This window comes from Zingiber officinale, chromosome 2A (assembly GCF_018446385.1).
Source record: "Zingiber officinale cultivar Zhangliang chromosome 2A, Zo_v1.1, whole genome shotgun sequence".
In the NCBI taxonomy this organism is placed as follows: Eukaryota; Viridiplantae; Streptophyta; class Magnoliopsida; order Zingiberales; family Zingiberaceae; genus Zingiber; species Zingiber officinale.
In genome coordinates, this window is record NC_055988.1 from 27,960,465 (window position 1) to 27,985,384 (window position 24,920).

General features: G+C 34.1%; 1 pseudogene; it reads left to right on the forward strand.

The window, feature by feature from the left end:
- The first annotated feature begins 503 nt into the window (after positions 1 to 503).
- On the forward strand, positions 504 to 20,475 carry LOC122040985 (annotated as a pseudogene).
- The last annotated feature ends 4,445 nt before the right edge of the window (positions 20,476 to 24,920 follow it).

Below are 24,920 nucleotides of genomic sequence, written 5' to 3' on the forward strand. Positions count from 1 at the left end.
AACCAAGCTCAAGTCAAACTTGAATTGAGAGCTTGATAACATCTAAACAAACCAAACTCAAGTCAAATTTGAATTGAGAGCTTGATAATATTTAAACGAACTAAGCTCAAGTCAAACTTCAAACAAGCTCAAACTTATAAAAAATAAACTAAACCAAGTTTGAATACTCATTTCAAAAGTTTGATTTATTTTAAGCTCAGCTCGGTTCGACTTGATTATCTTATTAAATAAGTTTGAACACCTTAAATTTCGGCTCAGCTCGGTTCAGCTTATTTAAAATAAAATTTGATACATAATTTTTGATAATTTTAAAATTAAAATACATGATTTCGATATTTCGAAACTTCCCTGTTGTCTCGGTAACAAACTGAACAAATTCAAACTTCGGACCCGGCCGGGTTTACAGTTCGGGCTTCTCGCCCACGCCGTCGATCGGCGTTTGGGGCCGACTCGCATTCTCATTCCTCGTCGCGTGGTTTTCAAGCGCGTTCGCGATCGGCAAGAGGCAGCAGACGGCGATGGAGTCGGTCGAGGTGCTGTGGCGCACATCCAGGGCTTGTTCAGGAGTTCCGACGAGGTTTCGCAACTGCACTCCCTTCTCAAGCAGTCCGAGGACGCTCTCCGTTCCCATGCAGACCGACTCGTCCCCTTCCTCTCCCAGATCGACCCTTCCATCCACACCCTAGGCTACCTTTTCCTACTGTAAGTTAAAGCAACCCCTCTTTTGCCCCTCAGTTAATTTACTACCCTGCCAGTCCTGATCGTAACCTATGCTCTTGTTCTTCCGCCAGAAGATTCTCTTTATATGTTTTTTTTTTTAAAATGTGCATGTTTAATTCACTTAGCGGTCAAGCTGAAAGTGCTTGCAAGGTTTTGCTTTGTTACATCGGTAATTCGTTCGTGAAATTTTTGCTGGCGCAAAATTATGCTGACTCAACCATTATTGAGGAATTCATCCGTCTGCCATCATATTTTTGCTGATACCTGATTATGGATATGGAGACTATGACAAAAGAAAATAGTTCTTCTCTGTAGTTATGCCAGTGTTTGATTGCATTTAAGCATGCTCATCTGTGTTCGGGCAATTTCTGCCTCTATAAATTCCTGTTGTTACTTTGTTTTTTTAACTTGTAAAAAATTCATGGTTCATGCCTGATTTTAATGTGCTTGTAATGAAGGGAAGCTTATTCATCTGAGTCAATTTCAAGGGAGGAGACTTCTGGTTTTCTTTTGTCTGTTGTTGAATTTATCAACTCATGCTCAACAGAACAGATACGCCTTGCACCAGAAAAGTGTATGATGCTTTGGCCTGGAAATACTTGCTAGTTTCTATGCTGTGTATGATCTTATTTATGATGCAAGAATTGTATTTTCTATGCAGTCATTTCTGTTTGTAAGATTTGCAAGGATCAGGTTATGCAGCTTGGGGTTCCCACGCAAGGAATAGCTCCCATGCGGATGGCTATCCGTAAACTTCAAACTTCCACAGAGCAATTAACTACTTTACATTCAGATTATCTTCTTCTGTGCCTTCTAGCAAAGTGCTATAAAGCTGGACTAAGTATTCTGGATGATGACATCTTCGAGGTTGATCACCTGAGAGATCATTTCCTCTATTGTTACTATGGGTTAGTCATCCTGCCATGTTCATTAGCTGTGTCATTGTTTTGTCAAGAATTATAGTAGATATTGGAAGTTATGTCCTATTTACCAAGCTTATATATCACTAACTATATCATGTTTTTCTTGATCTACAATCAAATTGTGAACCTGAAATTTACATAAAAGGGAATATGATCTTTAGCTTTACATTTTGAACCAATATAATATTAGAACGTGTGGAGCAATGTAAGCTGATGTATGTAGGATGTGCTTGTTGTCTTATGTGGTAGCTCTCCACTTTCTACACATTCTTCATGTTGTTATTACAGTTACACCCAATGTTTGAAATCTTGAGCCAAGCCACGGTTTTGGTCCTCAGATGGCTTGAGACATATCGTGCATGCTAAATGCTGATAGGTTTGCCAAAGACTAGAAGGGGAAGAGAAGGGAAAAGGAGAGGATGAGTAGGAACTGCCTGGAAGCATTGAAACGAGAAAAGGCAAGGATTAGTGGATCAAAAGAAGCTTGGGTGTATCTTGTGTCATTTGCAGAGAATAATTGGAACCCTTGCTGTCTTATGGCAACCATGTGGATCTAAGGAAGGAGAAGGAAGTCTTGGGGTGAACATAGTGTTGCTGGTGGACCTAGTGTTGGGGGATCTCACGGATCTTGGAGAGTAGAGGGAAGCTTCAAGCGAACCTTGTGTTGTTGGTGGAAATATCAAGAAGCTTCTGGACCTGACGGAGTTCTCTCTTCAACTTCGCGGATCTTGGGGAGGAGAAGGAAGCTATGATCACTCTATTTCTGTCCTTCCAGAGGGCACCTGTTGCTTGATTTTTGGTCCTCACAGAGACTCTTTGCTTGTCTACCGGAGATTTTTGGAACTTCTCATATGCCAGTCAGCATGCAGACAATAACTTTTGCTCGTGCTCACTGATACAAAATGTTACATGATAAGATCTGAGCAGCTGTAAAGATAGACGTCAGTAGTAAACCTTTGTAACAAGAGTAAAATAGAGGCAAAGGACAAAGAACAGATGGGAAATTGTTATCTGTATTCAAGAAATATGTTTGTTTGGTAAAATAGGTGCAGGAAATTGTTTAAGTATATGTAGTTGCTGTCACATTTAATCCTGTTTTTAAACTTGAACCTATGGATGAACCAGTCAACCTGATGGTCGTGGTTTTTCTGGTTGAATGAATTAAACAGTTGATTTGGTCAGGATAACTGTTTAATTCCTAAGGTGTTTTGTCTTGAATGTGTGTAGTGAGTTCGTCCATAATTAGTATAAAAAGATAGGGACTTAATGATGATCTTGATGTAATCCTATCTTTATTAGAAATATTTCAGTTACTTCGCCTGAAGTCTTTATTCTGGTAATTACATCCTCGTATATATTCTTAATTAGTTCAATATATGTTACGCTACACTTCTCTTTTCTAGAATTCTCCATATAATTTTTCTTGGGACTCTTTCATAAGTTTTTTCTAAGTCAATGAATACTATATGTAAATTTTGTTTTTGCTCTCGATATTTTTCAATTAGTTGTCTAAGAAGTAACTGAAATATTTCTAATAAAGATAGGATTACATCAAGATCATCATTAAGTCCCTATCTTTTTATACTAATTATGGACGAACTCACTACACACATTCAAGACACAATACTGTGGTGCATGTTGTTTGCAAATAATATTGTTTTGGTAGATGAAACACGTGAAAAAGTAAATGCTAAACTAGAATCTTAGTTGAAAACACTAGAATGGAAAGGTTTTAGGCTCAGTAAATACAGACTGTATAAAATTAAGTTTAGCAATATTAGACGTAATGAGACAATTGTTAAAATAGAAGATAATGAGTTGCCTATAACCGAGAGCTTTAAATATTTAGGATCATTTTTTCAAAACGATGGAGGGATTGAGAGAGATATCTTACATAAGTTGAAATGGAAGAAAGCGTCAGGTGTTTTATGTGACCGTAAAATACCTATAAAACTTAAAAGAAAGTTTTACAAAATCACAGTTAGACTTGTTATATTATATGGAGCTAAATGTTGGGCTATGACTTGAGCACATAAACATAAGATAAGAGTTGCAGCGATAAGGATGTTAAGATGGATGTATGGACATACAAGGATAGACAGAATAAGAAATGAGAGCATTAGAGGGAAAGTCGGAATTACATCTATTGAGGGAAAACTCCGAGATACACATTTAAAATGGTACGGATATGTACTTAGACGACCAATAAATGCTCCAAGTGATGTGAAACTATAACACACATATTAAACGAGGAAGAGAAAAAACCAAAAAAGCCTTGGTTAGCAACAATAAAACAAGATAAAATTTATTTAAGTATAAATGATGATATAGTAGGAGATAGAGCTCAATGGCGTAAAAGGATCCATATAGTTGACCCCACCTAGTGGGATAAGGTTTGGTTGATGTTGTTGTAGTATTATTAATAATAGTTTATTTATAAAAAATATATATTTAAAAAATAAAAAATTAACTAAATAAGAAAACTAAAATTTAAGAATATATAAAATTTTATTAGAATTTTAAATAAATTTTTATATATTTTATTAGGATAATTCAGTTAGTTAGGGTTTTAGAAAGTCTTAGGAGTTAATTGAGTCATATATCCTAAGTATTCTATTCTAATTAAACAATGCTTTGTTAAAACCTAGTGTTGTCTGTCGCCGCTGTTGTTCTCTTCCTCGCGCATCTACCCATTGTGCGCACAATCGTTGGCCGTAGGGATGGCAATTTCACCCGAACCTGATGGAGGATCCGATATCCGACCCGAATGGAGGAGGGTATGGAGGGACTATCAATACCCGATACCCGACCTGAATACCCGATTAAACAATATATATATATATATATATATATATATATATATAATATATATATATATATATATATATATATATATATATATATATATATTAAAGCAAATTTATTTTTCCAAAATCAACTTACTATTTTTGTTGATGAGGAGACTATAGATGTTTAATCTATTTTTTTAATTATATATATATTTTTAATAGGATGTTAATTTTAATATATTTTTTGTTGAATGATAATAGTTGGATAGAAAGAAGAAAAATTATATCTATAGATGATATCCGATCCTTTAATAGGTATGGATATACCCATCGGAGATCCTATACCCGATGGGTATGGGGACGGAGGATATAGAATCCGACCCGAACCCGACTCATTGTCATCCCTAGCTGGCCGAGTCCATGTGAGCATCCGGCGTCAATGCCACGTCTCTTTTCCCCCCACTACTCTAGCCACTCCTGTCCTTCGCGCTCGCACGTCCCGCCACAGAAGCCGACGCAACCCCATGGAGGGACGCCATGGGGTCGAAGCACCCTCTACGACCTCACGGCACCCTCAGAGTCGTTACGTTGGTCCCACACCAGAACAATAAATACGACCCATTTTGGATTGCACGGCATTTCAAACCTTGCACCTAATAGTTATGGGAATAACAATCTTGTCCATTTGATTAAAAATCATAATTATTTTAGAATTACAACAGCAGCTAGATTAGTCATCTACTCATCTTAAATATCACTCTTGATTATGTGTATTCACATGTTATCAAAAAATTGATCAATCCTAGAAAATTGCCAAAATTAAATACTTGAGTTGTCATTCTAAAATCCAACTCATAACTATTAGGTGTTTTGTCCAAATAGAAGCCAACCGGTCCAGTTAAGGTAGTGTTTTGTCTTGAATGTGTGTAGTGAGTTCGTCCATAATTAGTATAAAAAGATAGGGACTTAATGATGATCTTGATGTAATCCTATCTTTATTAGAAATATTTCAGTTACTTCGCCTGAAGTCTTTATTCTGGTAATTACATCCTCGTATATATCCTTAATTAGTTCAATATATGTTACGCTAACACTTCTCTTTTCTAGAATTCTCCATATAATTTTTCTTGGGACTCTTTCATAAATTTTTTCTAAGTCAATGAATACTATATGTAAATTTTGTTTTTGCTCTCGATATTTTTCAATTAGTTGTCTAAGAAGATGTATAACTTTTATTGTCGATCTTCCAGGCATGAACTCAAATTGATTTTCTATTACTGTGGTTTCTTTCCTTAATCTTTTTTCTATTATTTTTTTTCCAAAGTTTCATAGTATGACTCATTAGTTTGATACTCCTATAGTTTGTATAATTTTATATGTCTCCCTTATTCTTATATAAGAGAACTAGAATACTTATCCTCCATTGATCAGACATTTTTTTCATTTTCAATATCATGTTAAATAATTTTATAAGCCATTCAATACTTTGTTTCCCTAGGCACTTTCATGCATCTATCGAAATAACATCTAGTCCTTATTAATAATAGTTATAAAATATTAAAAATTATTTCAAAATTTTAAATAATTTTAAAAATTAATAAATATTTTATAAAATAATTAAAAAATTTTAAAAGTAAATATTAATTTAAAATAATCTATTTTTAGAAATATAATCTTAAACATTTTAAATAAATTTTTAAAAATTTAAAATCTACAAATACATTCAAAAAATAATTTAAGATTTTCAAATAATTTTATAATTATTTTTAGTCTTTCAAATGATTTTATAATATTAGATTTAGTTTTGAATTTTAAGAATTACTTATTTAAAAAAAATAAAAATTTAATAGACATTTATCTTACGAGAAAATATTGAAATATAAATTATTCAACATAACATCTCAAAATATAGAGCATATTTAATAATCAAATATTAATAAAATTAATATACATATATATTTAAAATTTTAAAAATACCGAAACTGTATTGGCTGATACAATACCAAAACTATATTGCTCCAGCCTAATGACTGAAACCTCGGTATAGGTTAAGATTTTAAACCTTGATTAGGTGTAATGTCTAATAGCTTGCATTGATTTGAATTTTAGATGTAATATAGCTTACATAAAGCTCGATGGAGGAGTAAGATTTGTATCATTGATTTCAAATAGTTGGGACAACCACAACTTAATGATGATGATGTTGATAACTTTATAATATCAGACCGTGGAGAGGTGGGAGGAAAATAAGGATTTCAGACCAAATACACATAATATTTAATAAAGGCGAAAAGGGAGAAGTGAGTATATCAAACATTTTACTTAAGGCTAGATCCAGTCTCTTGATTTTAGTGGAAAAGGAAAACAAAGAGTTTTGCTTTCTTTTAGGAACATCCTATTCTCCAGATCTTAGGGGAAGCACGTAAAGAAAAGGCTCAAGTGGTACAATATGTATGTCTCTTGTAGTTCTTGGTGTGTGAAGATATGTGGTTAGGTGCTCTATTTTCTAGACTGAACCAAAACTTGTGTTTATAGAGATAACTGTTTATACAAGGATTATATCAAAATAGCAAATTGGTCATCTTAATAAAACCATAGATGACCTTTTCCTCTTGATACACATTGCCAAAAACTTTATTAATAATATTTTTTGTTACTAGGCTTTAGGTATGGGGTAGTGGGAGCAATATAAGGATTTTAGAGCAAGTACACATACTTAAGAAATATTTTCCACATATATCTGTTCTTGTTTGTTCCAAGAACTTAGGGTTGTGGCTATCGCTACCATCCCCTTCCCCTTCTACCTATAACTTGTCTGTGAATAGAGCTAATCAAAGCTTGTTGATACCAATTAATTTGAATGATGCTAACTAAAGCTTAGATTCGTCAGAAGTTTTTAAAAAGTGTATTGAGGAACTATGTGGTCAAACATATCACATATGTGGTCTGTGGCCTAACCACTTACATAGCACATATGCTATATCCAAATTCATATGAGATCCCTATTTTTTTTAAAGATAGTATTAATTATATTGAAATAATGTACAATGTCAAAACAGGTATACGATTTGCATTTACTATATAGTACATCAAATTAATTGACCTAATCAATCACTGTAAAGAATATCTACATCTATCACTTTATAACTAAATCAATCGGGCCAACTAATCCAATTTTGTATGGAAAATTTTGGATATGAATCTAAGCAATGCATATAACACTATGGCACAAAATACAGATAAAAATTTATGCTAATCAGCCATCACAATCCATACAACAAAAAATTTCCAATTCACATAACAAAATAATGAATTTTTAAGCTAGCCATTCAATATAAATTCCTTTTTATTTGCCTATTTTACAAAATTAGGAATCTAATCATATTAAATTTAACATTTGGATTTTAGCAAGATAGGAATTGGTATAGTCTGTGCGATCTTTTTGAAGTCATAACTGAATGTTATGAAGTCGCTTAATGCATAAGCTTATGTGGTCACCTAAGCGGCTTAGTAGGTGGCCTTTTAAAATGAATGATTTCATCGGATGGCTGTAGGTAGGTGCATATATACTGATTCTGTCTTCTCTGTTCTTCTGGTTGGAGCTGTATGACATGTTATATCGAAGTTATAATTATTTTAATTTATCACTACAGGGGAATGATAAACATTGGATTAAAGCGATTTGAGAAAGCATTGGAGTGCCTTCACAATGTGCGTAAATAGTATAAGCAATCTGATATCTAATTGATCATCCATTATTTATGGACCGATGGGCATTTTGTCAGGCTGTTACTGCACCAATGACCACTTTGAATGCAATTGCTGTTGAAGCTTACAAAAAGTATATTTTGGTTTCTCTCATCCTTAATGGACAGGTATGCTCTGTATTTCATTTTAACCCCTCTTATCATGTTTTCTTGAATTACAATACAGTAATCATCTGGCCTGATGAACCTTTGGGAAGTATATAGATTATGGTATTTTATGAATTACAAAGCAATTTTGTAATACTTAGCAAACATCTAACATTCTGTTAAAATCTTGAACACTATATTGATTACTGGAACAAAAAAAAGTGCTAGATATAGGTTTTGAAATGACTCTCTAAACTGGAACAGTCTCTTGCATTGTTTGCTGAATGTTTGGTAGTACAGGTTGCCCTTTTTTTTGTAGACATAAATCTTTCCTTAATACTGTAAGAAATGACATAGTTAATTCTCTTATTTAACTTCTGTGCAAGGTTTTTTGTATGCTTATTTTAAATTTAGTCAAAACGTGGCAGGTTCCATCATTCCCAAAGTATACATCTTCTGCTGCTCTCAGGAATCTGAAGAGTTATACTCAGGTTTGCATCAACCACAAGCTAGAAAACTATATTTCGTCTATATTATTACCTAAACCTTGTAAGGGCACTAGCAACTAGTTGTGGCCCCACGGGGTTATCTGGAGCGGTTAGTGCGTAGAAGCTTGCCACTTGAGAGCGTGGGTTCGAACCACGGGGTAGTCAGGGCGTAATTCCCTGTCCCTGTGCACCTCTTCCCACTGCGCACTAACTTCTCCAGCTACCGTGATTTACCTCCCTCGTGAAGACCTTGGGCGTGGTGCGGCGGGGGCGCTGGGGCGAGCGATATCGCCTTTTGCCACTAGCAACTAGTTGCGTCTATAATGTAGAGGACAGTATTGTCCTATACCATTGTCCCTCTCTACAGTGGATATCCCATCAGAACCTTATTCATTTTTCTGCATGATACAGCCTTTAGTTAGTATATTTTTCAATCATACTCTGATGTGGATGTTGAGGTGGATGCCTTTGTTGGACTCCACTATAATCGGAAGCAAATTACCAGCTTGGAATAAATCTGCTACTACCTAATTAGCTATTGGAATAATTCTGCTACTGCCTAAATTGCCAGTTTGGAATAAATTTACTACTACCTAATTAGCTACTGGAATAAATTTGCTACTGCCCAAATTCTGCTACTGTCCAAATTTGCTACTGCTATAAGTAGAAATAAATAAAAGGTCTTTCTATTTTTGATTCATGGTTTCCTTTAGCGATTCGTCTTTTCCTTTTTTTTCTTGAATAATCCATGTAATTGATTCCTTATATGCGGAGTGTTATTATCAATGAAGAAGGGAAGAAAAATTGAGTAATTTGGACTCTGTCTAGGACGAGTCTCTTCCTCCCGAGTAATTTCTGTCTAGGACGAGTCTTTCTGCCTCCCTTCCCTCTTACGTGTTGCATGACCAAGTACGGACTTGTGACTCGATCCTGCACTCAGGACCATAACATACTCCTTGTCACAAGTTGGAATCTTGAGCACGTTTGCTTAAGTGGATTGAGACAAATGAAAGGAATTTCTTGTCACAAGTTAGAATCCTGAGCACGTTTGCTTGTGTGGATTGAGACAAATGATAGGAAAAGGAGAGAAGAAAAGAATGGGATTGTTGTTTACTTGTGGAGATGGTTTTGATGGAGGAGAAGAGGTTGGATATGTAAACGACTATATGAACCCTCTATCTTCCTAGTTTGCTTAATCTTCTATCTCATAGAATGACACAACTAGGAGCCGATATAGTTGTCAAGAGGGGTTGACACCGATATGGATCGGTCGAGTTGAAGCAATATCAACAAAGGTCAAGCTGATTTTTTTTGAGAAATCAGCATCTCACAAAGATTGAGAATTTTAGGAAAAATTAGGTGTTTCAAAAAATTAGCTAGAAATTGGTTAGACTTTATTAGAAAACTAATGATTCATGGAATCAGCTAAAATTTGGTCAAATTGAGATGACTGTAAAGCTCAACTGATCTAGCCTTCTTGTTGATCCTTAATAAATTCCTAAAGAACTTACATAAGTAGAGAGACTTTGTTATTGTTTAGTTTTGTGACAACTTGACATTCATCATGTGCTCAAGGATCACTTGTTCACCCTTCAAGTTATCTTGAGAAGACAGTGATATCTCTCAACGAACAACAAATCTGAAGCTTTCTTTCCTTTAAATGAAATCTGTTCTAGATGTAATTAAATCTATACCCTATAACAATAACAACAACAACCAAGCCTTGCCCCACTTCTATTGAAAAATATGTTAAAAATTTAGTGATATCGAATAATTTATACTAAAAATATCATCAGTTTTAGTATCTTTTTATTATTCATTAATATCTTATTTTAATAAATATAATGTATTATTTGTACATTGTTCTACTAATGATCGATGTGTAATGATATATAATAGCATTCTAAGAATTTAGAACATTTTTTATAATCCCATATATGAAATAATTTTTTTATCTCTTTTTTTTGTGTAAAAAATATCCTAACTCGCTTGTGTTGCCAATTGTTTGAACTTTCACGGGTTGTCTTTCATGGATCTTGATTGTTGAAGTTTGGCAAGCTCACCCAATTTGTTGTTGTTAATAGGTGGCCCAAACCTCAGATTACACTGATCTTTAAGTTCCTGAGATTGAATATGAGGTCGATCACGTTCTAATTTGATAAACCATAATTGACCATCTCCCTTCAGATGGAATGAGGCCAGGCCAACCTTTTCTTCCTCAGGAGTGTGTGGATGGAGAAAAAATTGGTCACATCGATTGAGCCATCCCAAAGGATCCGACTGACCATCATAACGTGGGAAATCCCGTTTTAAATAAAAAAAAGGCAGCCCGGTGCACGAAGCTCCCGCGATGCGGAGTCCCGGGGAAGGATCCATTGTACGTAGCCTTATCCTACTTTTTGCAAGAGGTTGTTTCCAGGATTTGAATCCATGACATTTTGGTCACAAAGCAACAACTTTACCGTTGCGCCAAGGCTCCTTTTGTAAAGGGCAGCCCGATGCACGAAGCTCCTGCTATGCGGGGTTCCGGGGAAGGATCCATTGTATGCAGCCTTACCCTGCTTTTTGTAAGAGGCTGTTTTCAAGATTCGAACTCGTGACCTTTTTGGTCACAAAGCAACAACTTTACCGTTGCGCCAAGGCTCCCCTTCGAAATCCAGTTTCAAATACCGTGGTATATATGAGGATCCCTCATGGTCGCGGTACCCTTTCAAGCGGTGCTTTGTGGGTTATGATGGTTGCTTCTCTTTTTGCCTGCTTAGAGAAGCCTTTGAACAATTCCTCTAGTTGAGCATGGATGAGTTGCTTTTTCATTGGCAAGCTTTGTCTCGTGGTAAATTTTGACAAAAGCATCAAAGCATTGTTGAAGTGCTTGTGAGTCCCCCAACAAGCTGTGATACCAATTTATTATGACCCTTGGATATGGATTGCATAATGGGATGATTTACCGACTGATCAGTTTCCAACCTTGACAACCTATGGTGGTAGAGATAATTTGAGGTTGGTTGGGATTATAGAACCTCTTGATCCAGGGGCTTTGATTTCTTTTTGTAAACTCATTCATAATCTTTATTGCATTATTCCAGCCATTTAAATACAATTACTGGCATTCCTCCCAGACAAAGAAAGGAAACAAACAGTGAAGAAGAAAAGTTTTATTCTTACTTAAAATATTGAAAATAAAAGGTACTCGACTTAAATAAAAATCAATTACAATTCTCTTGAAATGCACCCTTCTTTCTAAATCTATCATGCGTGTATCTCTCGTATTTGATGGACTCCAAATTCTCTTTTATTATATGGGCTTACCTACAGTCCATAATAGACAATGGTAGAAATTACAAACAACTTCTAATTAGGAGTAAGAAGAATTTTATATAATTAAAAATTTTCTCAAACCACATGACAAAATTGATTATCTACTCTCAATAAACATCGAACTCTAGAATGTCTAAGAAAGTGATTTGTTAGAATTGTGATCCTATATAGGAACAATGATAAAGTATAGGATTGACTCGTAGATTTGTAAAATCCTAGTTTGACTCACCCATCCTAGGATCTTGATCATTGAGGTTAATTTGGGTCATACGATCACAAGATCCTAATGTTTTTATTGTGATCTTGACTACCATGCCTGCAAACATGCCTTTCGATGTTCAACCTTTCTCCAGGTTAGGTGTGTTTGCAAGTGCTAGCGCCTCACTAGCAATTGTAGCCGGATCTTGTAGGATCTCCATTCTTTGGGCTTCCATATCTTGAACTAGCAAAAATCAGTCGCCGTATATCTTTCCTCATGCTGCAGCTTCCTTTCACTACCTCTTGCTATATGATGGACCTATTTTTTTTTTTTTTCGGATCCACAAGAACTACCAAATCCTCTTTAATTATTTTTAGGTGGATCCTTTATCGATTAAAAAAATTTCAAGTTGTGTGCTCCATCCTTTTGAGCATGTTTACTTGAGGAGAGGAAGAGGAAAGAAAGGAGGACTAAAGAAGGGAGGGGAGGAAAGGAGAGTTCTTTTTCTTGTGCTGTTCTTGAAAATAGAGAAAAGAAGGGAATATGAAAGGCAAAGTAAAAGCAGACTTTGATTTTGTTGTTCTTGAGAGCCGCAGGGTTGAAGTAGTCTTTTCCCTTCTAATTGGAACCAAAATTAAGGAAAGGAAAGCATAATTGTTCCCTCCTTCCTCCTTTCCCCTCTTTCCCTCTGCTTGGGGTTCATTCCGCTCATGTAGACATGTCCTTAAAATTTTATGGGGACTATACCTGAAGAGGTTTTGGTCAATGGAAGTTTATGGAGAAATATTTACTACAAAATTGGCTTAGAAAAAAAGACCATAGTAAGATAGAGGAATATCTAGTGTTATCACATTGATTATCCTTCAATACCCTAACCTTGTCGCAATTTGAATCAGATTAAGTTCACATAATCCTAATACTATCACAACCTCTTTGGAAAATTACTATGTTTAATTTGTAAGCTGCTCTAAGTTACTTTCCTACTATAGTGAAAAAACATCTCATCCTAGGCCTAAAAAAAAGCTCACCATTGATCGTGTGTACAAAAAGGTACCACTCCAAATAGAATGCCCCACCATATTTCATTTGTCTTTGTAAGCATTATTATTTGTCAATAAGCTTGCATTGGCACAATAGGAAAAAAACACCACTATTGTTGTAAAATATACAGAGATGATTTTAACAGTGAAAGCTTCAAAATCAAATACTCTTATACCATAACAAGTTTAGACTCATGAGAATTTAGTTGAACAATTAAGAAAGTCTTAAAAAATACGCTGATAAATTAACTAAAGAAAAATGTTTCTTATATAGTTAGATTTATATCATATAATACAATACGTTATCATTCACATGTAAAACGATAGGGTTATTGTATATGTGTTGAAAATGAAAAGAACTATGATGTTACAATTTCATGCTAATCTTGTTTTATACTATTTTAAAAGTAAACAAATACCCATTAAAGGTTAAATCTAATAAACTAAATGTATATCTAATCTGTTAAGAAATTAAAGTGAACTTGATATATTAGAAATTAAACTAGATTCATTATAAAAGAAGAAAGAAATGAATTTTATAATATATAGTAAAGTATGAAGGTTGAATCGAGTGGAATCTCTAATTCAATGATGGTGTAGAAGGAAAGAATCTTATCATGTGGAGATAGATAGTTGAAGATAGACAAGGTTTTCAAGATTGAGATACCCTTATTCCTTGTCTATATACGTATTATTATTTGTTAATATGCTTAGTTTGACATGATAAGTTATAGACCACCAGTGCTATAAAATATATGAGAGATTTGGATATTAGTAATGAGAACCTTAAAATCATGGTTTGAAATTTCATTCCACGTCGATCTACACAGGTGAAGAATCTCATTTCTTATGTTGATTGACATGCAGAATAATTTGAAAAACATGAAACCGTTCTGTGATGATGACGAAGCACTAGAGTCTTGCCGTAGAGCATGCAAGTCTTCTAGCAATGCGACATGAAGTCAAAGATGACTCGTGGCTTTGTGGTGAGGGCTTCTCTTTGAGGCAGCAAGGGTAGAGGACTTTTCTAATGCTCAGCTCCTTCCCTCTTTTCCTTTGTTTTACTTTTATTATGTCTCTCTTAACTTCATTGTGACTTCTCAAAACCAATCAAATATTCTTCTTCTTTGTCTCCTTTCCCCTTCTCCACTTCTTCTTGTGTTCAACACAGCATGGCACGTCCAACATGTCTTGAGCAAGTCAGGGACCAAAACCAAGGCTCAACTCCAGCTTGAGATTTCAAACCTTACATAAGATTAAAGATTTTTATAAGAAAACGAGCTTGACTCTTAAGAACTAACTCAAACAATTAGGAAAGTTCAAAGTTGTAAAGAATGTGTCAATAAATTGATAAAAAAAAAATCCTCTACATATACGATTTAATGAATTTCAATCCCTCATAATATTATCCTAACATGCATCCTAACCCACAACACAATGATGTTATATCCAGAGGAGAATCAAGCTTGTCCCTAAATACCTTAATATGCAAACTATACTTTATTTAGGAAGTATTACATGTTCATCCCAGCCATCCAATTTTAACAACCAATACATTTTGGTCAGCTGGCTTAAAAGATTATTTTAATATGAAATCACCGACCACCAAGCACAAATGCATTTTGCCAAATAATAATTACTAGACGCATTAATAAATTTTGATAAAGTATTCACATTGAAGGGGAGCCTTGGCGCAATGGTAAAGTTGTTGTCATGTGACCACAAGGTCACGGGTTCGAATCCTGAAAACAGCCTCTTGCAAAAATCAGAGTAAAGCTGCGTACAATGGATCCTTCCCTGGGATCCTGCATGGCGGGAGCTTCGTGCACCGGGCTGCCCTTTTTTTTTTTTTTTTTTTGATAAAGTATTCACATTAAAGTAGAGTGAATTAGGTAAAGACTTTAAATTTTGGTCAGAAATGAGATATAGACTTAAAGAGAAGGACATTCTCTCATACTTTATAGATACCAAATTGATAAATCTAAAACAATTACTAGTTCAATATTGATACCAATTTAAAATTGTACACAAGCATTGCAGCAGTTTGATATGGATTGGAAATGGTGATTAAAAGGAATATGGTGACAACTGGATAAATTGAAGTTCCTCTTTTGGTGGAGGAAAATGAACCAATTAAAATAAATCCATGATGTTGTAGTTTTACTTTTATTCTTCTTAAAGTCTTAGTGTTGTTGTGTGATCATGGTTCGAGTCTCGGAAACAGCCTCTTGCAGAACAAGGTAAGGTTACGTCCAATAGACCCTTCTCCGGGACCCCGCTTTGGTGGGAGCTTCGTGCACTGAGATGTTTTTTTTTAAAAAAAAATCTTAGTATTTGTTATTTTTTTGTTTTTAGATAAGTTATTTTATTTTGCACTGTCTTAGGATAGTGGATAATTGTTGGGTCCATAAAAAGATCCTAACCTCTTTGTTTAATATATTCTGGTCTTTAATATTCATTTTTCTACAATTGTTCACTATTCCATCAGATTTGCTATCTAAGCAACCCAAACTTATCACCATCTCTTTTGTGTTGCATCAATAGCATGATTGTCTCTTCTAGTGCACTTGAATTGCATTGTCTTATTTGTCGTCAGCTGTCTTAGACACCACTATTTATTTATTTGCTGGACTCTTTCCTTATCTAACAAGTTGGACATTGTTTACTATATATGCTCCTACTTGAGAGGAGTCTAGAGTTCATAGTTATATGGGTGTAAATTTATTCTCATATGGTGTATTTAGTTAACGGATAGTTTCTTCCAGTCATACATATGGATTAAAGTTGTTCTCTATATGATAGAACCTTTTGCTTAATTTATGCTTTTTATGTACATGATATATGCATCTTTGGTGAACCAATGTGCTGTTTATTAATACGAGGGTTTCCAATTATGGATGCTGATAAAATGGCTCTTAGGAAGCCATGTCTCTTGGATTTAGTTTGTAAAACTTTGTTTTAATCTCGATAATTGTGAATTTATTTTGACAGCCTTATGTAGATCTTGCTAATTCCTATGCCAGAGGGAAATCTTCTGAATTAGAGGCGTGTGTCCAAACTAACCAGGAGAAATTTCAATCTTTGAGTAACTCAAGTATTTCTGTTGTTATGTTTGAAGCTGATAAATTTTGTACTCCAGCGCAACTCATACTTGTGTATATATAGTTATATATACATATTCGGCACTATCTGTTTGGCCATGTGCTATAGGCATGAAATAAATTTTAAAAGTCGTTTCTATGATATGTTTAAATTAAATTAGTATATTATTTTTCAGGACAGCAATCTTGGTTTAGTGAAACAAGTACTATCTTCCCTGTACAAGCACAATATTCAGAGACTGACGCAAACTTACTTGACCCTGTCGCTCCAAGATATAGCAAATGTTGCCCAACTGAACAGCCCTAAGGAAGCTGAGATGCGTGTACTTCAGATGGTAAGTTTGAGCATAACTGTCCCTAAGTTAGTTGGCTTCTAGTTAGTAATGATAAAATGTTGCAAAATGATATCAGATCCAGGATGGAGAGATATTTGCTACTATTAACCAAAAGGATGGAATGGTGAGCTTTCATGAGGATCCTGAGCAATACAAAACTTGTGGGATGACAGAACATATTGATTTTTCAATGCAAAGGTAATCTTTTTAAGTTCTTCTACTTCATATTTGACTTGTTTCACTTTCCTAGTTGGTGACCACTAGACCAGGGCGTTTGTTGGATGTTTTAGAACCTCTGACTACTTCATTGCTCTTATTGATTTCCGGTATTCTGTTTCTATTGTGCCTTAAACCTCTTGTTATTGGGATTTCAATTTTGGTCTTCTATACTTTATTCTCACTTAACGCAGATATACAAAAACCTAGATAGGTTGACAAAAGCGACACAAACAGGGTGATGAGTGATGACATTCAGAAACCCTATCTATAAGATAGGTCTTGGATCATGAGTTGATGCTGTTGCATTATTAGTTTTCTTTGAAACTTTAGGCGATCGACCCAATTGATATAGTATGCATGATTTATGGAATCATTGGTTGTTGCTGGAATATGAGTTAGTAGCTTCCACTGTGCATTAGTAGTGTAGCCACCATGGATATAGTGTAAGTAACTAAAATCTAATGAATGTCAAAATAAGATACTTTCTTCCTGCTTATTACAACATGTTGGTCCAACCTATTCTTTGTTTTTTTGGCAATTCTCACGCATATAGCCATGGAAATCAGTTAGTGTTACTTGTGTATCCATTGAATGTGTCCATTATTACTGGTGATCACAAACCTTCTGATGACTTGGGCGATTGAATGTATTTGACTTTCAAGTTTCATCTACGTTCCTCTTAATCAGGTTGATGTGATCTCATCCAAGTATACTCATGTTGACATTTGCACCTCATTCTGACATATATTGCACACTATCATGTGAAAGTTTGGGATGACTCATGCAATATGATCTTTTGGATGTTCTGTCATTTTTAGGCCATTTTCCTAAAGAAAGTTGATGAAATATTATTCCAGTTAAATGTGCCCTCTTCATCCTCTGTTAACAAAGCTGTGAATTTGGCTGAAAAAGGTAGGATCTTGCTATTATTTTCATATTTAGGCACATCCAAGTTATCTAGTGATTAAACAAGTTCTGGACTAAACTTCATAAATCAATAAATCGTTGCCATAAAGGCCTAAATTGATCCCTTACTTGATATAAAAAAAAAATCAGGGAGAAATGATATGTGTACCACTTGTTGTTTAATGATCTCCCATGTACCCTTTTTGCCTTTTTATGGTTGTTAAGAAATGATAAACTAAAAACCATCACGCTGTCATTGGGTTGAAAATCACATTTGAACAGTGGCATCCAAATTTTGCTTGGATCAAAGAATATTATACAGTTGGACTCAGATATACATAAATTCCTTACCGGAATGAGAATTTGAGTGCTAAAAATAAAAAATTTATGTACTACAGAACCAATTCTATTCGGTTAAACAATTTGAATCAATAGAAAGGCGAGGTCAAAATTGGTTGAACTGATAAAATATCGGTTTAACTAAATTAACCGAATTTTTTTAATTCGGGTCTAAAAATTCTGTAAATTCGATTTCAGTCTTAAAAAAATAGGGTTTAAAAATTCGATTTGGTAGAAAAATTCAGTTTATTCGATTTATTCGGTTTAACTGAATAAGAAATTTCAAAATCGAACCCTAGCCGAATTAACCAAATTAATCGATTTTTCATAAAAAAAAAACTGAATTTTCGAAAAAACTGAACCGAATTTTTAAATTTAGTTGATTTATTCGGTTTAACTGAACTTTTGCTCACCCCTACTTATATTAAATTGGATTAGTTAATTATATTATTGAATAATATGAAGATTTTAATACTCTCTTTTCCATTTGTGGAGATTTTCTCACTTTAATTTTGGACTGTAAGGATCCTTGTTTTTCTTGTTGTAGTTGTTACTTGTCATTTATTCCCATGGACAAATTTTGGATACCAAAATCCTTAACCTCATTCCTTAAGTGCAATCTGTTATATCTGCTTTGGCTGTGAAAACTAGGCGTGCCTTGATATTACATTATTTTGGTGCCAGTCTTCAGGAACAAAGTCCATTAACGGGTTTACCTTGATGAGGTATTCAGAAAGGTTATCTTTTGTGTGATGGTGGAGCCAATTGAGTCTCATATGCTTGTTAATTAGGATAATTTTGGACTGAGTTGGATCTTAACATGGTCAAGGCTTATGAGAGATTATTATTGACATCTTTTTGTCCTATATTACAAGTTCAGAGGTTTTATAGACTTGGATGACGGAATTATCTTTGCAAGAGGTTGGATTGTTGAGCCTAATGAAGTTATGGGATAATTCTCTCAATTCTAGTAGCTCATTACACAGACTTAATAATGCACAAAAAATCTGCTCAAGATATAGAAAATCATTTGTCTATGTTTTAAACAATTAATTTTGGAAATTTATCCATTATTACTAACTTTTTTTGTCTACCTACCGTTTTCATGCCGCTATTTTCCTTATAGGAATTGGGATTCTTGGGCTATAAAAGTGAAATATTATACTCTTGGCTAGTATTTTTTAACTTAATTATGCAACATAGTTATTGCTAACTTTACTACTTAACAGTGGTAATTTAGCACTGAGATTATTAGTATAATTAAAGCTGTTATTTGGTATCATCATTTTGTTCATTATTGACAGAGCAAACATAAAACATCTTTAAATGATAACTTGTTCTCATCCATTTATGGAAACTGGAGAAGTTGGTGGACCAAATTTTACCCTTCACATCATAAACTCTTTTTTGTTTATCACGTCCGTGGTATTACTACATTACACCTTTTCGTTTATGTACAAACTAAACTGAACTACCATTTATTGTTTATCCTATATTCACATGCTTTTCCCACTCTCTTCTGTAGTTCAGCAATGACCATTTTGTATCTCCGTGTCCCTGGTGTGGCTTTGCTTTTCTTCCCTATCATCTTGTTTTCTTTTTTGTTTGATTGCAGCTTAATGGCATTGTCAAAGAAGCTGAGCTCCTTGGACGAACATCTTTCATGCGATCCTGCATATCTGTCAAAGGTGAGTTAAATGATCCTGTCCCCTTCTATTACAAAATACGAAGAATCCGTTAATGCCAACCAATAACTTCACGACGATGCAGATTGGTGAAGAACGGCAGAGGTTTGATTTTGATGAGTTTGATTCTGTTCCACACAAATTCATGTGAGCGTGAGCTGCAGTACCAGTGGCAGGGAAGTTTTCCGCAGCTAATGCTTTAACTTTATCGTGGGAAATACTGCAGGCAGCGTGATTATCTTTTCACAAGAAAGGGATCTCCGAATGGTGTTGTGCGACATTGCCCTCAAACCATTTTGAGCAGCAGCATCATGATTGTTCTTGTGAGTAACTGAGTGGGTGATACACAGTTAGTTGGATAGTTTAGCCTTAGCGTGATTGTGTTTAAGCATGTTTGTCAAGTTAAATATAAAGAATAAAAAACGACTAATTTCAGTCCAAATTCACACACCCTACTATTATTATTATTATTATTATTATTATTATTAGAGCAACCACTTCTTCTGCTCAACCTTCTTCTGCTCAAGCTTTCTCATTATTATTATTATTATTAGAGCAACCACTTCTTCTGCTCAACCTTCTTATTCTGCTCAAGCTTTCTCAGCTTTCCTCAGTTTCTTAAGTTTTATTTCAGCACCTATGTACTTCTGCATGTAAGATAATCTTTCTTAAATTTTTCTTTCCGCATGTAAGATAAGCCTTCTGTACATTATGTTTTTCCGTTAGCATGATATAAGCTTTCTCAACTTTGCATGTAATCTATGTTTCTGTAAATTCAGTTTTCCTTTCCAGCACTAAGTACTTAGCTTTACTTCTGTATAAATTCACCTTATCAGTATATGCTCATGACAACCTAATGACAGACCTATCTGGATTGTAACTTCTATCTTACCTCTAAGGTCTTCTTTAGTCTTTTTTCAAGTAACAAGATGGTGAACAGTAAAAGCTAGGTAGGACCTGTGCTGTCTAGAAATGATGGCAGCGAATAGCCACAGTCCTACTTAGCCGGGGCATTTACCTTCTTGTAGATCTTTTACGGGTGAGGTTCACTAGAGGACATTAGTCACAAGCCTTAAATTATCTACTGCTGTTAGTACCTGCCCCTACTATTTACTACTTCTCTTACTTTATTTACTGTGTACTGTTACTTTTTACTAATAGTTACCATGTATTGTTACTTTTTACTGTCAGTATTTATAGCGTCTAAAAACTTCTAAGAAGCATAATCATATAAAATTTTGATATCATAGCCTTAAGACCCTTGACCTAATATTGTATGAACAAAATTCAATTCACAAACACTTATTACGAGAAATCTCTTGATTTTTTCTCAACAATTTGCTAAAAACAAGGACATTAGCTACAGTAATTTTGCTTTTGTAAGCCAAGGTGATCAAATCCTAGTACAACAAAATAACACCATATTAGCTTTATTGACATTTTTACATTATCGGCTTACAGTCTTAGAAACTTAGGGGGCGTTTGGTTCTTTTCTAGGAATAGGAATCGGAATGAGAATCATTGTATTGTGGAATGAGAATGGGTATAAGCATGGATATCACTCTTAAAAGTAATGTTTGGTTAGTTATATATCTTCTATCGGAATAAATCAAAGTTTCCTTTTTTACCCTTAAAGGAAAATAAGAGAAAAAATTAGATGTGAGAGAAAGATGAATGTGAGAGAAAAATATGATGAAAGAGAATGGTGTGAGAGAAAGTATTATGAAAGAGAAAGTATGATAAGAAAGAATGAAGAGAGAGAAAGTGTGATGAGAGAAAATGAAAAAAGAGAGTGTGATTGGAGAGAGCATGATGAGAGAAAATATGATGTGAGAGAAAGTATGATAGGAGAGGATGAAGAGAGATAAAATATAGTGAGAAAAAATGAGGAGAGAGTGTCATGAGAGAGATTGAGGAGAGAGAAAGTATGGTGAGAGAAAAAGAGAACAGTGAATATGATGGGAAAGATTGAGGAGAGAGAAAGTATGATGAAAGAGAAAGTGTGTTGAGGAAAAAAGGAGTAAGTATGATAAGAGAGATTTAGGAGAGAGAAAGTATGATGAGAGAGAAAGTATGATGAGAGAGAAAGTGTGTTGAGGAAAAAAGGAGGAAGTGTGATAAGAGAGATTGAGGAGAGAGAAAGTATGATGAGAGAGAAAGTGTGATGAGAAAAAAGAGTGTGATGGGAGAGATTGAGGAGAGAGAAAGTGTGATGAGAGAGAAAGTGTGATGAGGAAAAAAAGAAGGAAGAGAGTGCGATGGAAGAGATTGAGGAGAGAGAAAGTATGATGAGAGAGAAAGTATAATGAGAAAAAAGAGGAAAGAGAGTGTGATAGGAGAGATTAAGGAGAGAGAAAGTGTGTGATAAAATGATGAGAGAGAAACTATGATGAGAGAGAAACTATGATGAGAGAGAATAAGGAGAGATAAGTGATATGAAAGAAAAAATAAATAAATATATTTTGATATTTGATATTAATGGAGAAAATTTTAATTTTAAGTCAAGGGTATTTTTGGAATAAGGGAATATTTTAATTGATGAAAATAGGGTAATGGCTCATTGAAGGGGAGGTACATGAGAATGAGTTATTACCCAATTTCAAGGATTCATTCCTTTATTTGTATTCCTATTCCTATAATCCAAACATTAACAATGGGAATCAATGATTCTCATTCCCATTCCCCACTCCTATTACCCTAAACCAAACGCCCCCTTAACTCCTTACTCTTGAAAACTATATACATAAAAATAATCAAACAAAAGCTATAAAAGAAACCTTAGACAATTTAAATAAAGATCTAAATAAGCGTTAGGTAAAATCATAAGTAGATAACCACTCATTTCCTATAAATTTCTAAAGATCCAAGACACTCATTTTGATGACCTTATTAACAAAAACACACATTGAAAATTTTTTTGGATTATCACATACTCTAAGACAATCCAATAGAAATCTAATTATGATACCTAGAAGGTCTACATCCAATATTATCATGTATCAATTAGAAGAGCTCATAGATGTCGAACAAAATCTAGACACATTTTTGAATGAACAATTAAATACACTAAACCCAAAAGAAATATATAACCAAGGTTTATTATCCTTTTTTACAACACTTTATAGACATCACTGAACACAACCACTCCACCTATCAGACGGAGGAGAGGAATGATTTGCACTTATGATTGAAGAATCAGCTAGAACTTGATTACAACGTAAACATAATTATATCTACTTGGGATTAATTTTCAGATTAAGAGGACTTATTAGAAAAAGTATAGGAGCTAAAGCATTGTTAGTACTTTATGACTCCATATTCTCCGATACTGATAAAGTAGTTATTGGACTCATTGAAGTTGATATGAATAGCAATCTTAGAATTATATATTTTTGCCCGAATTTTAATATGACCATCCTAGACTTTATTGAACATATTAAAATCTCAGTTCAAGCCAGAGGATATGGAGATTTTCAAAACCACAATATCCAGATAGATATAATTTTTTTAGGCAAAACTACGATTAATATCAACAATAGTTTCAAAGTCCAAATAAATAATATTATTGAGACTCTTACCACAAAGGGAATTTATTTCAGGAAACCTAAAGATTTCTCCTCTAATCTGCTTGTTGGATTAGATTGGAATCTTAATCTATAATTAAGCCTAAAACCATAAATTTTATAACCAACCGAATCTATCATGTACAAAGATAGACATGGTAAATCCTTAGTAAAATTTCATAATTACAAATTTTCTACATCATAAGACGACGACCAAGAGGAAGGCCAACCTAGTATGGACCTAATGAATAAAGAATGTTGTAATCATTCAACAAACTTATGTCTGGAACCTAATTATTTATTTTATGATGATTTAAATGAGTATGTATACCTACCATTTGAAATAGCTACCTATTTTACTAATGAAGATCTTAAAGAATTCGAATCCTTTGAGCTTTTACACCATAAGTTAGAAGCAAATTGGATGTTATACTTTGATGAAGATCATAATGTAATCGCTAAAAAGAATGATTACTTCTCCAATGTCAACTTAATGAATCCTACTGAATCTAGTGCCACTAGTATATCTAGACCTCAACCTTTACAGGTAAGGTAACCAGAAAGGTTTATGTGAACTATGGATTACAGAGAAGGACATCGTCTAAGGACACAAATAAATCCTTACACTAATAATAATCTCTTATTAAGAACCATAGGGAAAAGAAGATCTCCAGAAATAACATAGTTTAGAAAAAACTCTATTTTACTTAATATTTGGGAATGTGATGATCCCTAAATGTATGATACTTATTTAGAACAATAGATAGTCTCTGTCAAATGAGATTATAAGGCTAAACACGAACTTGATATAGAATCAGGAGACGATATGATAAGGGTAGGAGAAAATTACTTAGGAGACGTTGCCAGAGCAGTATGGGAATCCTATAAAACTACCCATCCTGAAGAAGTAGCCAGGATTGCTTCCCAAGGGAATAACATACTCAATTTTTGTTACACTATTTATAGACTATTTACAACCTGAGATGCAAATACAGGTTTAGATATTAGGTAAAAAGAAGCCATGAGAGACTTAGAGCAATTACAACTGTTTAACTGGAACTGTATTAAACCCTTTTGTAATGATTTTTTAACCCTAACAGTAGTTTCAGGAAATGACTGTAACCCTGAGTTAGGAGAACGATTATTTAGTAAACTCCTAAGAGACTTAGGAAAAGAAATGCATAAGGTCTGGACAGATATGAAAGTAGCGCCACAATATAATAATATTGGAGTAAGAATACAACACATCATTTCTGTTTTAAAAGAGAAATGTACTTACATACACATACAAAAACAACTTAAAAACTAACAATATAAATTATGTAGTCAAATTTATACGCCTCAGCAGTATGACTCAACTCCCTCAAGAACACAACCTTATAAAAACAATCGAATTTCAAAACAATCTGTTACTAAACCTAAAACAGTTAGACCAAGAAAA